Consider the following 16047-nt stretch of genomic DNA (forward strand, 5'->3'; position numbering starts at 1 on the left):
AAAAGTGGGTAATGAAACAGCTTAGATCTATATATGCTTATCTGTTTTAATACACAGCAGTACCAGATTAAACAATATAAAAAATTAAAATGTATGGAAATAGTAGAAGTGAAGGTTGAAAAGCTGCCATAATGTAACTATTGGCACTCTTTTGAAAAATTAAGATTATCTGATTAGAAGATCAATGTATAATATACTCACTGCAGTGGAATTACTCACCTGTGGTACACTGCACATTACCAAAGTAACCAACGAGTAAACAATAACTAATGGCAATAACGCTTAAAAAAAGGATATCATCACTTTCTGTTCTGTTTTGACAATGTCAAAGATAAGATAGCAGTCTGCAACTAGAATCGATCTCTCAGCAGTTTTTTTTACACAGAGTTTGCTTGGTTTGCTAGTTTGCTGAATTTTTCCCTAAAAGTCCATTGTGTTGGTGGCTTAAACAAACTTTTGTCCAGCACCACATGATGATTTACAAAGCCAGCTTGACATCACAAGTGCTGTAGCAGCCAATGTTGAATGTGCCACCTCCGTTCTGTCCCTTACAAGCAAGATAGTTGAGATATCCAACCCTCCACTCCGTCAGTTATCTAGTCATGTGCTCAGAATGGACAAAACACATCTAATTCTTTGCTAAAATACTGATGTTTCTGCCTGCCTTGTTGGCATCTGTGTCTGCCGCTCAGTAAACATTGTGTGCTCTCTCTCACTCTCTGACTTTTATACAAGACAAAGCTCTTGATTCATTGACACACTAACCACAGATCACATACAGTATATATATTATGATTTACATTGTTCCTAATGGTTCTTTTAATTATCTGTAACAGTCTGTATGATGTGTGAGGCTTTTTATTTAATAACAGTTACCAGCATAGTAAGTACGCAGCACCTATTTTGCATCCAGTGTTTTTAAAAGCTTCTCGAATCCTCCTATCTGCACATTATAGATATGTACTTTACAGTGCTGGTGGCAAGGAAAACCCTGTTAAGGGGGTATTTGAAATTCTGAGGAGAGTGTGTCACTTTGGTGGAAGCAGGACCATTGTAACAGAGGCATTGCAACTACCCCGCTATCCAACACTTTCAGTCTCTATGATGAGAGAATAAATATCTTGCTATTACAATTTAGCATTGTAACATTATATATATATTTGTTAGTAATTGATATTTTATTACAACCTATACTTCTGAAATAAAGGTTGTCTATTTTACTGCTCCCAATAATCTCAAAATTACCAAGACAACATATTTATAAATGTTAGTACAAAATGAACACATTCTGTGTTGAATATCCATTATTATCTTTAGGAAGATCAATTTGCCTGCTAAACAAAAAAACAAACACAAAATGACCACTGACAAAGTTCAAATATACTCAGTTCAGTAAACAAAAGTGTGTTTTGCAATATTGCTATATATCCTTCCACCTGCTGTTTGCCTGTATACAACAGATTAAAGAACATTTTATGGAATTTTGCTTAGCAGGGACCTGCTTTGCTGGGAAAAAAGAAGGGCATGTTGCAGGTACTGAATGTGCATGGATGGTTTCTTCATATGCATCAAATTGTTTTATCTTTAGATATTTTATCCAAACCATTTCCAAACAGCAGAATTAATTCTGTCTATTTTTAACTCTTCCTCTTCTGACCCACACTTAATTTTTTCTCATGTTCAGCACAGATATGTAGACAAGTTTAGAAAAAAAGTTGGAAATTTTACCAACTTTATTTAATGTTCAGAAGACGTGAAAATAAAAAATGTTCTGAACATTGCAATATTGACTTTTGCATATTTATTTTTCTTACATATCAATTTGAAAATTTGACATATTGCCATGTCCTATAACCCAGTAACAAAAAACTAGCTATAGGTCGAAGAGCATGGGTCCTCCATTATGGCAATGACATAAAACACACATCCATAGGCACAAAAGAATGGATAAAAGAAAACAATGGACTGTGTTAGACTGGGCATCAAAGAATCCATATCTTGATCCAATTAAAAATCTTTGGAAAAAGAAAAAATCTATTTGTACAGTTTTAATTATGTCTAAAGGTACTGTACATGATATACCCATAATGCAAAGGTAACAATAATGTTGACTACAGCATTACAAATTGGTAGGCATTTAGGAGTGTTTCAGTGTATTGAAGGAAAATCTGTGTTGTGTTTTCTGATGAACTGGAAACACATTATTATTTTTCCATAGTTAAAACAATGGGAAATAGTTTAATAATATTCAGCTTTTGCTTTTTGACACATTTTCAGGAATGGATTAGAATCAGATACTGAGGAATGACCCTCACAAATGTGTACTTGCATCAGATGCTAAAAACAGAGTCACATTCCAGACTTGCAAAAACGACTTGCCAGCCACAAAGTTATTTTTTCAAACAAATAGTATTTTTATTTCACGCATCCATTCATTTATTTATGATCAAATCTGCCTTTATCCACCAGAGCATTAATACATCATATAGTATTGCTAATAAAAAATCATTACTTTTCAGAATATTTTAATAGTTACAAATTTTTCAAACTTGTTGGTAGATCTAATTCATTCTTCACATCAGTCTCTGGAGCTCTCTGAACACTGATCACATGTTAACGCTTTCTTCTTTAGTCATGGAGCTATTTGTTAAAATATATGGTCATTGAGCTTTGCTTCACTGTGATTCACAGACCAAAATTATTTCTACGCAAAAAGCCTCAATACTGTTCACAAAAAGCATTTGCAATAGTGGTCATTTGACAAACTGGGTCACTTTAATGTCAATTTTCAAAGTATTTGCCTATAGCCTGTGAATGCCAAGTTTATTAATTTATTATCAGAAGGAGGGCTGTTTTGCTATCCTTACTTTGTAAATTTTCATCTTAGTTGGGAGTTCCTTACTTGCTTCTTTCTGTGCTCATGGAAAATGTTGTGCACTCCAAATTAAAAAGAAAACATTGGTTAACAGTAGGCTAACTCAGAATTGATTTAGAGATAGGTTTAATGTTTATCCTTTTTATTTTAGTTTATATTTCATTCTTTTTTCATTTTATTTTTATTTTATTTAGACATTTTTTTCAGCAGTTTTAGTTTTTAATGTTGCTAATCACCTTGATCTAAACCAAAGTATATGGTTCACATATAAATTTTGGTTCAATGTATACTTTTCCAAACCAATTATTTTTCCTAAACAGTACTGTATAAAAACACTGAGATTATTTAATCTTAATTTTTCTTTTTGTAAAAACTTGATTGCTTTGTATGGATTGTAATAAAATTTATAAAAATAATAAAAGAAAAAAAACAAACAAACAAAAAAAAAAAACCCACTGAGAATGTATTAAAGAAGTGTACTATTTATCAATAGTGTGGCTATATAATTAGATAACCGGTGACATAATAATGTCTGTCGAGAGACAACCATTGAGTAACAGAAGGGTGAATGTTACTGAAGTGGACAGGATGCACTCAGTCTCCCTCTGTCATTAATAAAGACTCATTTTATATGATTTCATGTGTCAAGCGCCAATTACGCCTGTTGTTTCTCACCACTCCCAACTACTCAACCAAAGATGTTAAAGAAATATTAAGATATTCAACACTCAGGCATTTGTCTAAACACCCATTTTCTGAATATTTTTTTTTCCTTTGAAGAGCATGTATCAAATGCAACAAGTGGAGGGTAATAATCATACCAAATGTATGGGCAGTTTCTTAGACATGGAGACATGGTGAAACACTTCTCTGGAATGACTTTTCCACAGTGCATTTCCAGGACAATGTTACCTTGCCAATGATTTGTCCAGCCAGATCTGAAACATACTGTACTCTTTGTATTCTGATTTCAGTAAATTACTTTAGGTAAAGAAAATTGCAAACACTGCACATCATAATTAGAACCTAGCATAGCACAGTGATTCTCAATACTGCATTACAGCTCCAGAGAAAAAGGTCTAACCTTAAATTGGTTTGTGTGGAATTCTGCGGAATACCGGGAGCATACAGCTCCAAAAACCCGGACACAAACAGGCTTAGAGACACAAGTCCAAGGGAACACACGCTTATTTCTCATGGGGCAGCGCTTTATCCTGCTCCCCATTACAGAGCACAGTATAAAAGCACCAGCTGTAATGCTCAGTCCCTTCTTCTTTCATTCTCTCTCTCTCTCTGCCACTTCCACTCCTCTCCCAACAAGGTTTGTCCTCTACATCCCGACTCTGGCTCTCCGAATGGAGTGAGGTGGTTCCCTTCATTCAGTACCTGGGAGTACTCCAGGTGGTTCATCAGGATTACCTGGAATCATTCCCAGGTGAGGTGGCAATCCATCTAAGGGCTTTGTAGCTCCCCCTGGCGGCTCCCACGGAACCGAGCAGGGCTACATCAAATTCTAGCTCTGAGTGTGCCTTGTGGGAATCCATGGTGCCACAGCCACCCAGGAAGGCTGCTCTCTTGCATCCCAGGGGAGGTATTGCCTCTGTGATGCTCTATCCCCCAGTCGTTCGATTCCATTGTTGTGCTGGCCGGGTAATGGCATTGGCCGCCACTCACACTGTCCTCCAAAGCTGAGACTGTCCTCCAAAGCTGGGGTGAAGTGTCCTGTCCTGCCAGATGGGGAACCAATCTTGTATGGACTACGGTTTCATCCTATAAAAGAATGACTAAAGAAGGTTGGGGAGGTGCTGCACTCACACCCTCTTCAGGTGTCTATGGAGACTCTTTCAGGACAGCGCCTCCACCTGTGGCTGACTCTATGGCAATTGTAACATCTCTGCTCTCCTCCTTGCACCTGCGCCCTGTGGGGTTGAAAACACTGCGGGAAGCCCTGCTTCGCCCTACGCTCAACTGAGGTCAGGCTGTCTTTCTGCCCCTGCTGGGAGAGTGACCCTCCACCACACGTGTGCTGCATTGTTTGGTGACCCGGTTTCCTTTTTCATGTCCCCTGTTTATTCTGGGGTGAAGTGACAGTCTGAGTCTCTCTATGACATAAAGAAATCCCCTGTGCTGTCTGTACCCCTTTGACATGAGGAGGATCTTCAGTGGTGTCTGAGGTGGGGCGGTTTGGGTGCTGGCACAGACAAGCTGGCCCCTTATACGTGCCTTAGCCATTATAGTGCGATCAGCCGTTCCACCCATGTCTCCAGTCAGACTTCCGGCTACTCATTTCCCCTCTGTCACATCTGGCAAGAATTTGCTTGGAATTTCAGTATTACCGTATTTACGCGTGTACCATGCACACATTTTTTTCCGAAAATTAGCATTAGAAAATCAGGTGCGCATCATACATGAGGAAATTACTTGGGCTCACTTTCTCGCTCGTTTGCTTGCATACTCGCGCACCTATACAACCACAACGCGCGTAGTACACTCTGGGGTGATTTTGGGGGAAAAGATTTTTGTTTTTTTCTTTGTAAAAATTAAAGTGCATGTCTTACACGGCGGTGCGTTGTACACGAGTAAATACGGTATATATGGTACAGGAACCACTCACCAGTAGTGCTGCATCTATATGGATGGAGAGTCATGCACACCTGCAGTGGTGCCCCAGCCATCCTCTACAACATCTCCACTGCTTGCTTGAATAGCCCTATTGCCTGCAACATGGATCAAATACCTCTAAAACCTAGTACTCTAATTGTTCGCTTTCAGAGGTTACAATTTAAGCTTAATGTGATGTCATTTCACAGACAGAAACGAGATTTGAAAATAACCACATTCGTATTTTCCCAGATTTCTCACAGTAAAAAGCTGCTAAACGTGCCGCTTTTTACAACATTAAACAGTGGTTACGGAAAGCCGATATCAGATACGGCCTCTTGAATCCTGCCAAACTGAAAGTGGATATTCAAGACAAATATTACAACTTCTCCATCTCCACCATGGAGGAAGTAGAAAAGAAGTTAAGAAATGTGATCCTGACACTTTTTTGAAATACTACAGTGAGTTGCATCCTGTCATGGCATGGCAAGAAGATATTACCTGCTGTCTGATCCACTTGCAATGATACTGGTACCAGAATTATACATTCTTTTCTCTTCTCTGCCATTTTATATTTATGTTTTAATTATAATTAGACTCATATGTGTGGAAGAAATTCAAGTAGTTTTTTTTTTTTTTTATAAACATTATTCTAAAGGAGACTGTTTAACATCATACCCTTGGTTTATTGTTATTGTTATTATTGCATTAGGGTTTGCTATACTTATCCAGCTCCACTTTTTAACACCCTGGGTTTAACTATCTTAATATTTCAAGAGTGTTGAAGATTATATTTTATGCTTATAGTAGTTAGACTTTATCGGCAATAGATCTCTAATTTTTACTCCTCAAACGCTGCTGCTGGGGGGCTTGTTTTGTTTTGGATGTGCTCTGTCTCTAGGTATGTCATAGGACTGGGACTTTGTGAAGTTGTGTCCAACCTCACACAGAGAGGCAAAATGGGGGGGGTGGGGGAATAAGGGGAGGAAAGAAAGAGAGCCAGCTATATCTAATCTATCCTTTTAATTCTTATAATTATAATTACCAACGTAACAATTGGCTGCATGGCAATAACTCTTTGGAAACTTGGAAATTAAGGTTAAAGCTGTCTCATTTCCAGTTAAGACTACAAAATGACATCAACAATTCAGAATCAATGTATCCATGATGGGACAGTTTGTTAGCTGGAATGTCAAAGGCCTGAATCACAAATTAAAGAGAAAGAAAGTATTCTCTCACCTAACAGGTCTAAACGCTAAAATGGTATTTTTACAGGAGACCCACTAAGCAAGGATCAGTTCCAGCTGCAAAAAGACTGGACTGGCCAAATGTTCAATTCCAGCTTTACAAAGAAAACTAGAGGTGTGGGAGTTCTCAAACATAGAACAGTCTCATTTGTAGCATCAGATGTAGTATCTAAACCTGAAGGGAGAAATTTGATTGTCATGGGCAATTATTTAACACTAGAATTACCAGAGCCTACGAAAAAACTCGTAAATCTGTCCCACCTTAAATCGCTTCTTAAAATCGTTCACAGCTCTCCACCAGCGTCTTTTGTCATCTAAATGTGCAGATAAAAATCAGGCTGCAAGCAGCCGGCTATTCCATCCCCCCGCCGACTTAGAAAGTGCACAAACTTCTCCCAGCTCATGCCTTGATTGATTTTCTGGGAGTGAAGTGGAGTTTTAGAGTGGAAATAATAGATCGTTATTTGGAACACACATATTTCATGTCTGTTCCGTTTCTACAGTAATTGTGTAAACACATTGTTAAAACAGAAACTTTTTTTATATTCTAGTAGTAGATGACAAAATGTAGGCATAAACTATATAATGTATGAAGCCTGAAGTCCAAATAGCAAAGAAACATTTTCACAAGAATAACACAATTGCGCTTTTATTCAAACATATAACTGCAGAAACAAAAAGCCGCCTTAACATGCGACATTGACACCAGTTTACTGTAACTGACTCCGTGGTTCGATAGATTCAGTCCCCGCTTGCGAATCAAGGGGTGACGGGTTCGATCCTGCGCCCCTCCATTTTGAGAAGTAAACTGCTCTTAGTCTTACTGTTTTAGAATAAAAGAATACATTTGATTTCAGTCTATAACAGCCGGTGCAATTTATGATCTTTGTAAAGGTTAGCTTTTTTTTTTTAATTCACTTTTCACTCTCTCAGTCGCGTTCAGAATCAATCCATACAACCCCATCTGACACGGCTGTTTTCACTAAAGACGCGCTATAGCTCTGCAGTGTACCACGACGCATACTAACTTTTATTCAAGTGCACTTTTTCCATCGCCTTTTCCTGTAAGAAGCAATGTACACACTTCTCTCTATGCTGTGGTTTCTATTACACACCTGAAAGAAAGAGACAATACATGTGAAAATATCCAGCATACAGCAACATGCGGGGACTGGCAGGAACACTCAATAAAACTGAATAAAAAGAAAATCAAGTGAGCGGTGAGATACGAAGAAGGCAGCTTCGCCAGCGTCTGTGTGTCAGAACCGGTGGGGGCGTTAGTATGCATCGTGGTACAGCACAGAGCTATAGCGCGTCTGTATTCTGTTTCTTTTGTACTCCAGGCACGCAGAGGAGAGAATAGTAAAGAGCAGTAAGTTGGCGCTATATGCAATCATCAGACACTCCCCATCTGCCCGTTGTTTTGTTATACTTTTCAATACTTTTTATACTGCTCAAACGGGCATGCTCAAAAATACACGTGTAATGCCACGAAAAGTGCACGCAGACACTTCATTTCGCAAACAAAACAAGTGCACTTTTATTCAAAACTACCTGTATAACCGAAGAAAAAAGAAAGCAAGTTACAGTAGGCAATTGATACGACAGCTTGCATGGTGCAATGCTAAGAAGTGCAGATTTTCATTCCGTGCTATATAAAATCATCACATTCAAATATTAACAGTTCCCACACACCCAAGGACCGTCCTTCCTACATTTACGACACGTGTACTTGTTGCCGTGTACACACCTCTCTGTGCTATGGTTTCTATTACACTGAATGAGCACCTGACACTGTACTTTCTTCCCTGGGGGAAGGTCCCGCATCAGAAAATTTCCAGTTCCTGCATAAATTCACACCCGATCTGGCGCTGTTCGTTTTCAAATAATATTGCATTAGTGCGATTATATTTTCACATATATTGTCTCTTTCTTTCAGGTGTGTAATAGAAACCACAGCATAGAGAGAAGTGTGTACACTGCTTCTTACAGGAAAAGCGATGGAAAAAGTGCACTTGAATAAAAGTGCACTTTTGTTATACTTTTACACCAATATATGTTCCTGTGTTTGAGCGACACGGGCAGATGGGGAGTGTCTGATGATTGCATATAGCGCCGAAGTTACTGGTCTTTACCATTCTTTCCTCTGCATGTCCTGGAGTACAAAAGAAAAGCATACAGCAACATGCGGGGACTGGCAGGAACACTCAATAAAACTGAATAAAAAGAAAAGCAAGTGACGGTGAGACACGAAGAAGGCAGCCAGCGTTTGTGTGTCAGAACCATGGTAGCGTTAGTATGCATCATGGTACACTGCAGAGCTATAGCGTCTTTAGTGAAAACAGCCGTGTCAGATGGGGTTGTATGGATTGATTCTGAGCGACTGAGAGAGTGAAAACTGAATTAAAAAAAAAAGCTAACCTTTACAAAGATCATAAATTGCACCGGCTGTTACAGACTGAAATCAAATGTATTCTTTTATTCTAAAACAGTAAGACTAAGAGCAGTTTACTTCTCAAAATGGAGGGCAGGATCGAACCCGTCACCCCTTGATTCGCAAGCGGGGACTGAATCTATCGAACCACGGAGTCAGTTACAGTAAACTGGTGTCAATGTCGCATGTTAAGGCGGCTTTTGTTTCTGCAGTTATATGTTTGAATAAAAGTGCAATTGTGTTATTCTTGTGAAAATGTTTCTTTGCTATTTGGACTTCAGGCTTCATACATTATATAGTTTATGCCTACATTTTGTCATCTACTACTAGAATATAAAAAAAGTTTCTGTTTTAACAATGTGTTGACACAGATTACTGTAGAAACGGAACAGACATGAAATGCGTGTGTTCCAAACAACGATCTATTATTTCCACTCTAAAACTCCACTTCACTCCCAGATACTCAATCAAGGCATGAGCTGAGAGAAGTTCGTGCACGTTCTAAATTGGTGGGGGGATGGAATAGCCGACTGCTCCGAGCTTCTCTTTATCAGCACATTTAGAGAACAAAGGACGCTGGCGGAGAGGTGTGAAGGGATTTAAGAAGCAGTTTAAGGTGGGACGGAATTACGAGTTTTTTCGTAGGCTCTGGTAATTCTAGTGTTAACAAAGAAACTGAAAAAATCATTTTTAAATAAAGACATCATTACTATGAACACAGAGAGAAAGCTAATAAGCTCTTATCTCAACAAATCCACAAGCAAAAAGTTCGCAATGCAATCCCAGTAATCACCAACACGAACGGAGATTAAATCATTGACCATAAAAGTATAATGCACACATTTAGAGACTACTATAAATCCTTATATTCTACTGAGTTGAAAGAAGACAACACATAATCTAATGCATTTCTAGATACATTACAGATACTACAAATAGATACTTTTAGTGCAGAGGAACTGGATAAACCTGTGGCACTATCAGAATTACTACATGCTGTAAAGTCACTTCAAGGCAGGAAAGCAGCAAGCCCTGATGGCTACCCTATCGAATTTTATAAGAAATTCTCCACTCAGCTAGCTCCCCTCTAATTAGCAACATTTACAGAAGCAAGAGACAATCAAATTCTACCTGAAACTTTTCGCCAAGCAATAATCACAGTCTTTCCTAAACAAAGTAAGGACTTGTTACAATGTGCATCATACAGACCAATTCCAATTCTAAATAATGATGTTAAGATACTCTCCAAAGTCCTAGCTAGAAGGATGGAGAAAGTGTTGCCTTCGGTAATAACACAAGATCAAACTGGATTTATTAAAGGCTGACACTTAACTTCCAATCTTCGATGCCTGTTTAATGTAATATATTCATTCACCTGCAAAGTCAAACACCCCAGAGATGATATTATCCTTGGATGCAGAAAAAGCATTTGATATGACTGAATGGAACTATCTTTTCACTACATTAGAGAAATGTGGGTTTGGCCTAAACATTTGTGCATGGATCAAAATACTGTATATCAATCCAGAAGCTTCAATTTGTATTAACAACATTAATTCAGATTACTTTAAACTAGAACGTGGTACCAGACAAGGATGCCCCTTGTCACCACAACTTTTTGCAATCGCCATTGAACCATTGACAGTTCACTGTCGAAATGCTTATCAGATAAAAGGGATTATCAGAGAAGGACTTGAACAGAAAATGTCTCTATATGCAGATGATATGGTACTGTATATATCAGATCCATAAAATACTGTGTCTGCAGTCCTAACAGCACTTACAGAATTTCAGAAGAGTTCTGGTCACATAATTAATTTGAATAAAAGTGTGCTCTTTCCAGTGAATTCTCAAGCATACAATATTAGATTGGACTCCTTCCCTTTTATCATTGCAGATCAGTTTAAATCCTTGGGGTAAATATCACAACCAAACATAAAGCTCTTTATCAACAAAAGTTTTCCATCTGTATGGAAAAAAATTAAGCAAGACTTGTATAGATGATCAACCCTTCATCTCACTCTAGCTGGAAGAATTAACGTTGTAAAGATGAACATCCATCCTACGCTTCTCCTTTTATTTTAAAACATTCCAATATACATCAATAAAGCATTTTTAAGCAATTAGATTCAAACATATTATTTGGAACTTAAAATGTATCCAAAGAGCAGCCCTACAAAGACCTAAGGCAGAAAGTGGCATGGCTCTACCAAACTTTCAGTTTCATTATTGGGCAGCTAACATAAAAGCTATAAAAACCTGGACACAAATACATGAACATACATAGGCATGGTGCACAATAAAAATAAAATCCTGCAGTGCTTCTTTATATTACCTGCTTTGTGCCCCTATAAATGAAAGTTATCACCAATATACTAATAACCCAATTGTGCTTCACTCACTCAGAATATGGAACCAATGTAGGGATTAAATTACTTAGAGATCTTTATATAGATAACATCTTTGCATCCTATAAACAATTACATTCCAAATTCAACTTTCTAGCAACACATTTCTTTCACTATCTTCAAATTAGAAACTTTGTTAAACAGAACCTGCCCGATTTTCCTCATCTCCCACCTTCTTCTATGCTGGAAAAAATATTGCTCAGTTTTGAGGACTCAGACAGCATTTCTGCAATATATAAAATTATCTTTCAGTCTGGAGGCACGGTGGCGCGGTGGGCAGTGCTGCTACCTCACAGTTAGGAGACCCAGATTCGCTTCCCGGGTCCTCCCTGCGTGGAGTTTGCATGTTCTCCCCGTGTCTGTGAGGGTTTCCTCCCACAGCCAAAAGACATGCAGGTTAGGTGCACTGCCGTTTCTAAATTGTCCCTAGTGTGTGCACGCCCTGCAGTGGGCTGGCGCCCTGCCCAGGGTTTGTTTCCTGCCTTGTGCCCTGTGATGGCTGGGATTGGCTCCAGCAGACCCCCGTAACCCTGTAGTTAGGATATATAGCGGGTTGGATAATGGATGGATGGATGGATGGATTTTACAGTCCCTCCCTTTCAAAGATCCAAGAAAACAGTCGGAAAAGGATCTCTCACTCAACATATCAGAAAAAGAATGGAAGGGAGCAATGCAGAGAATTCACTCGAGCTCCATATGTGCAAAGCATACAACTATTCAACTCAAAATTATATATCAAGCACATCTCTCTCGCTTAAAACTTCAAAATGTTTCCAGGGCAAGATCCAACCTGCGAACGCTGCAATCAAGTTTCAGCCTCACTGGGTCACATGTTTTGGACCTGCACCAAATTAATATTCTGGACAAAAATTTTTAGGTGCCTTTCAGAAAGCCTTAGTGTCACAATCCCTCCTAACCCATTAACAGCTGTGTTTGGTGTTCTTCCAGATAGGAGAAGGACAAACAAACTGTGACAGCCTTTACTACACTATTGGCATGCATACTTATCTTGCTAAACTAGAAGAATCCTAACTCTCCTCTTTTAAGTCAGTGGGTAACTGATGTTTTATATTATTTAAAATTGGAAAAAATCAAATTCTCACTTAGAGGATCGGTGCAGAAATTTTTCAAAACCTGGCAGGATCTAATTAATAATAATTTAGAATAAGCTATTAAAGCACTGAGGAAGCAGATTCTCTTCCCATTACTTTTTCTTCTCTATTTATCTTTATTCGCTTATTAAACTCATCAATTTATTTATTTTTGCTAGCTTTAAGTTTAACTCCGTTGACCATACTCTCTCTCTCTCAGGGGTGGGGGTTGATTTGTTTTCAGTCCTATTTTTTGTAAAAAATGATCTGTTTGTATGGAATGCTTACAATAAAATTAAAAAGAAAGAAAGAGTTATTTCTTTCAGTTGTAATAATCATGTAATCCTTTTGTGGCAGTGACAGAGACGATGTGAGCTATCAACTACACTAATGCACTGAGAGTTGCTTCCCTTGTAGGAGAATGATGTGGATTTCCTGATGAGGTGATCAGAGAGCACAATACTCTTTCCAAGCATACTGGAATACTTACTTTACTTACATACATACTTTTATGTGAACAATTTTTTGTGATGTTCAGGGAAAAGTAGCAAAGAAAGCTGTTGACTACACCACATTCAGGTCCACAAAAATTTTCACACTTCACACAGACTACAAAGACTACTCTGTGAAACTGTGGACTCAAAGAAATGCCACACTCACCCTATTCACCAGATTTGATCTTTGTTGCTGCCACATGTCCCCAATCTGAAGGGCTACCTCTATGGACAAGTGCTCTGCCAATGATGAAGATGTAAAGTCAGCTACAGAAGAGTGGCTGCACAAGGAACACAAAATGTTAGATGCAAATATTAGAAGAGTGTTCATGAGGATTATGTTGAAAAATAAAACTTTTCCGGCTTTACTGGTGTTTACCGTAATAGTTCATGTTTAAATAATTTTTGATAACCGCTCATGAAAAAAATCTTCATTGGGACATTTTGTTTTTTTATTTTTACTATTACAAGGATAGTCAAAAACACTCATCCAAAGTAAAATTCTGTTTTTTTTTCTATTTTATATTTAGGCTTAAAGTTCAAAGATGTAGCTAGAATATGTAAAATTCATAAATTCAAAGAAATCTTTTTAATTATCACAATGTTTTAGGTAAACAACTGAGAACATATGATGTCTAGTGATGTATGGCTGTGTTGTAATGAAATCTTTACATTCTCCTGCTTGAATCTGTATTTGTATCACTTTACTCATTTTGTTGTATTTTACAAGCATATTGTTATTCCAGCTTTCCTGTGAATGAAACATCCAGCCACAATCTTATACTGTGAACCAGGCAAATTTTATTTATAAATTCTAGTGTTGCAAAATTTATAAAGACTTTGCTAAAGGCCACATTGATGCTCTCCACTTGAGTCTAAATACCCCTTTTCAAAAAGTTTTCTTGATCTGAGATTTTAAAAGTTAGTAGTTAAAGCTGGGCGGCCATACCCTTGCTTTGTTTCAGACCTGTGTGGAGTGATATAATGCTGAGATTAAATTGTTGCACACTGAGGTACAAAATTTTTGGATTAAATTGATTAAAAAGGAGGACATAGAAAGCAAGGATAATACTATAATTATCAGGGTCCTGGAAGGTGCTAAGAAATGGAGCATACTACAGTTTCTTGTGTGACAATGGCTGACATGGTCTCTGAATTTGCCAAACTTCAAACCTAATGTTAAGAGAGCTCATCTGATCACTGAAGGGAAAAACACCGCCCTACTGTTATTTTGAAAATATTTGGGATATATTTGTCAACAAGTAAAGAAGGTATCAAAGCATGCTCTTCAAGGGACAAAAATGATTTTCTTTCCTGATAACTGTGTTCAAATCACATAAGCCCACAAGGCAAAGTCACTGTTTCCTAAAAAAAATTCCCATGAAGCAGGTATTCACACATTTTTTTTTCTGCTTTGCAGAGGTACGCCTCTCCTACATGGAGACTCAACAGCAAGAGCCTTTGAAGCAACTTCTTTTATGAAATTTCTGTTTCAAGCTGACTGTTATAACTGGTGTCACTCCTTCATTTTGGAAAAATGTATCTGCTGGTCAGGCAGTTGCAGTCCGCTCATACATTTACCCTGATAGCCTTACGAAGTTGTTGTATACTGTATATACAGTGGTGCTTGAAAGTTTGTGAACCCTTTAGAATTTTCTATATTTCTGCATACATAAGACCTAAAACATCATCAGATTTTCACTCAAGTCCTAAAAGTAGATAAAGAGAAACCAGTTAAACAAATGAGACAAAAATATTATACTTGGTCGTTTATTTATTGAGGAAAATGATCGAATATTACATATTTGTGAGTGGCAAAAGTATGTGAACCTCTAGGATTAGCAGTTAGTTTAAAGGTTAAATCAGAGTCAGGTGTTTTCAATCAATGGGATGACAATCAGGTGTGAGTGAACACCCTGTGTTATTTAAAGAACAGGGATCTATCAAAGTCTGCTCTTCACAACACATGTTTGTGGAAGTGTCTCATGGCACGAACAAAGGAGATTATGAGGACCACAGAAAAAGAGTTGTTGATGCTCATCAGCCTGGAAAAGGTTACAAAACCATCTCTAAAGAGTTTGGACTCCACCAATACACAGTCAGAGAGATTGTGTATAAATGGAGGAATTTCAAGACCATTGTTACCATCCCCAGGAGTGGTCGACCAACAAAGATCACTCCAAGAACATGGCGTGTAATAGTCGGCGAGGTCACAAAGGACCTTAGGGTAACTTCTAAGCAACTGAAGGCCACTCTCACATTGGCTAATGTTCATGTTCATGAGTCCACCATCAGGAAAACACTGAACAACAATGGTGTGCATGGCAGGGTTGCAAAGAGAAATCCACTGCTCTCCAAAAAAAAAATGCTGCTCGTCTGCAGTTTGCTAAAGATCACGTAGACAAACCAGAAAGCTATTGGAAGAATGTTTTGCGGACGGATGAGACCAAAATATAACTTTTTGGTGTAAATGAAAAGCGTCATGTTTGGAGAAAGGAAAACACTGCATTCCAGCATAAGAACCTTATCCCATCTGTGAAACATGGTGGTGGTAGTATCATGGTTTAGGCCTGCTTTGCTGCATCTGGGCCAGGATAGCTTGCCTTCATTGATGGAACAATGAATTCTGAATTATAACAGAGAATTCTAAAGGAAAATATCAGGACATCTGTCCACGAACTGAATCTCAAGAGAAGGTGGGTCATGCAGAAAGACAACGACCCTAAGCACACAAGTCGTTCTACCAAAGAATGGTTAAAGAATAATAAAGTTAATGTTTTGGAATGGCCAAATCAAAGTCCTGACCTTGATCCAATTGAAATGTTGTGGAAGGACCTAAAGCGAGCAGTTAATGTGAGGAAACCCATCAACATCCTAGAGCTGAAGCTGTTCTGTAC

At 38.2% G+C, this 16047-nt stretch overlaps 1 protein-coding gene across 2 annotated transcripts in view; it reads right to left on the reverse strand.

The window, feature by feature from the left end:
* cdk5 (cyclin-dependent kinase 5) overlaps window positions 1-16047 on the reverse strand; it is a 190006-nt gene that overhangs the window by 21281 nt on the left and 152678 nt on the right. The window contains exon 11 of one of the 2 annotated variants that reach the window (XR_005633748.1): window positions 13317-13431. The exons of the other annotated variant lie outside the window; for it this stretch is intronic. The gene's annotated coding sequence lies outside the window, so the exon portion shown is untranslated. The remainder of the gene's footprint in view (window positions 1-13316; window positions 13432-16047) is intronic. 2 annotated transcript variants of the gene reach the window in all.

Source organism: Polypterus senegalus, chromosome 5, assembly GCF_016835505.1.
Source record: "Polypterus senegalus isolate Bchr_013 chromosome 5, ASM1683550v1, whole genome shotgun sequence".
NCBI classification, from domain to species: Eukaryota; Metazoa; Chordata; class Cladistia; order Polypteriformes; family Polypteridae; genus Polypterus; species Polypterus senegalus.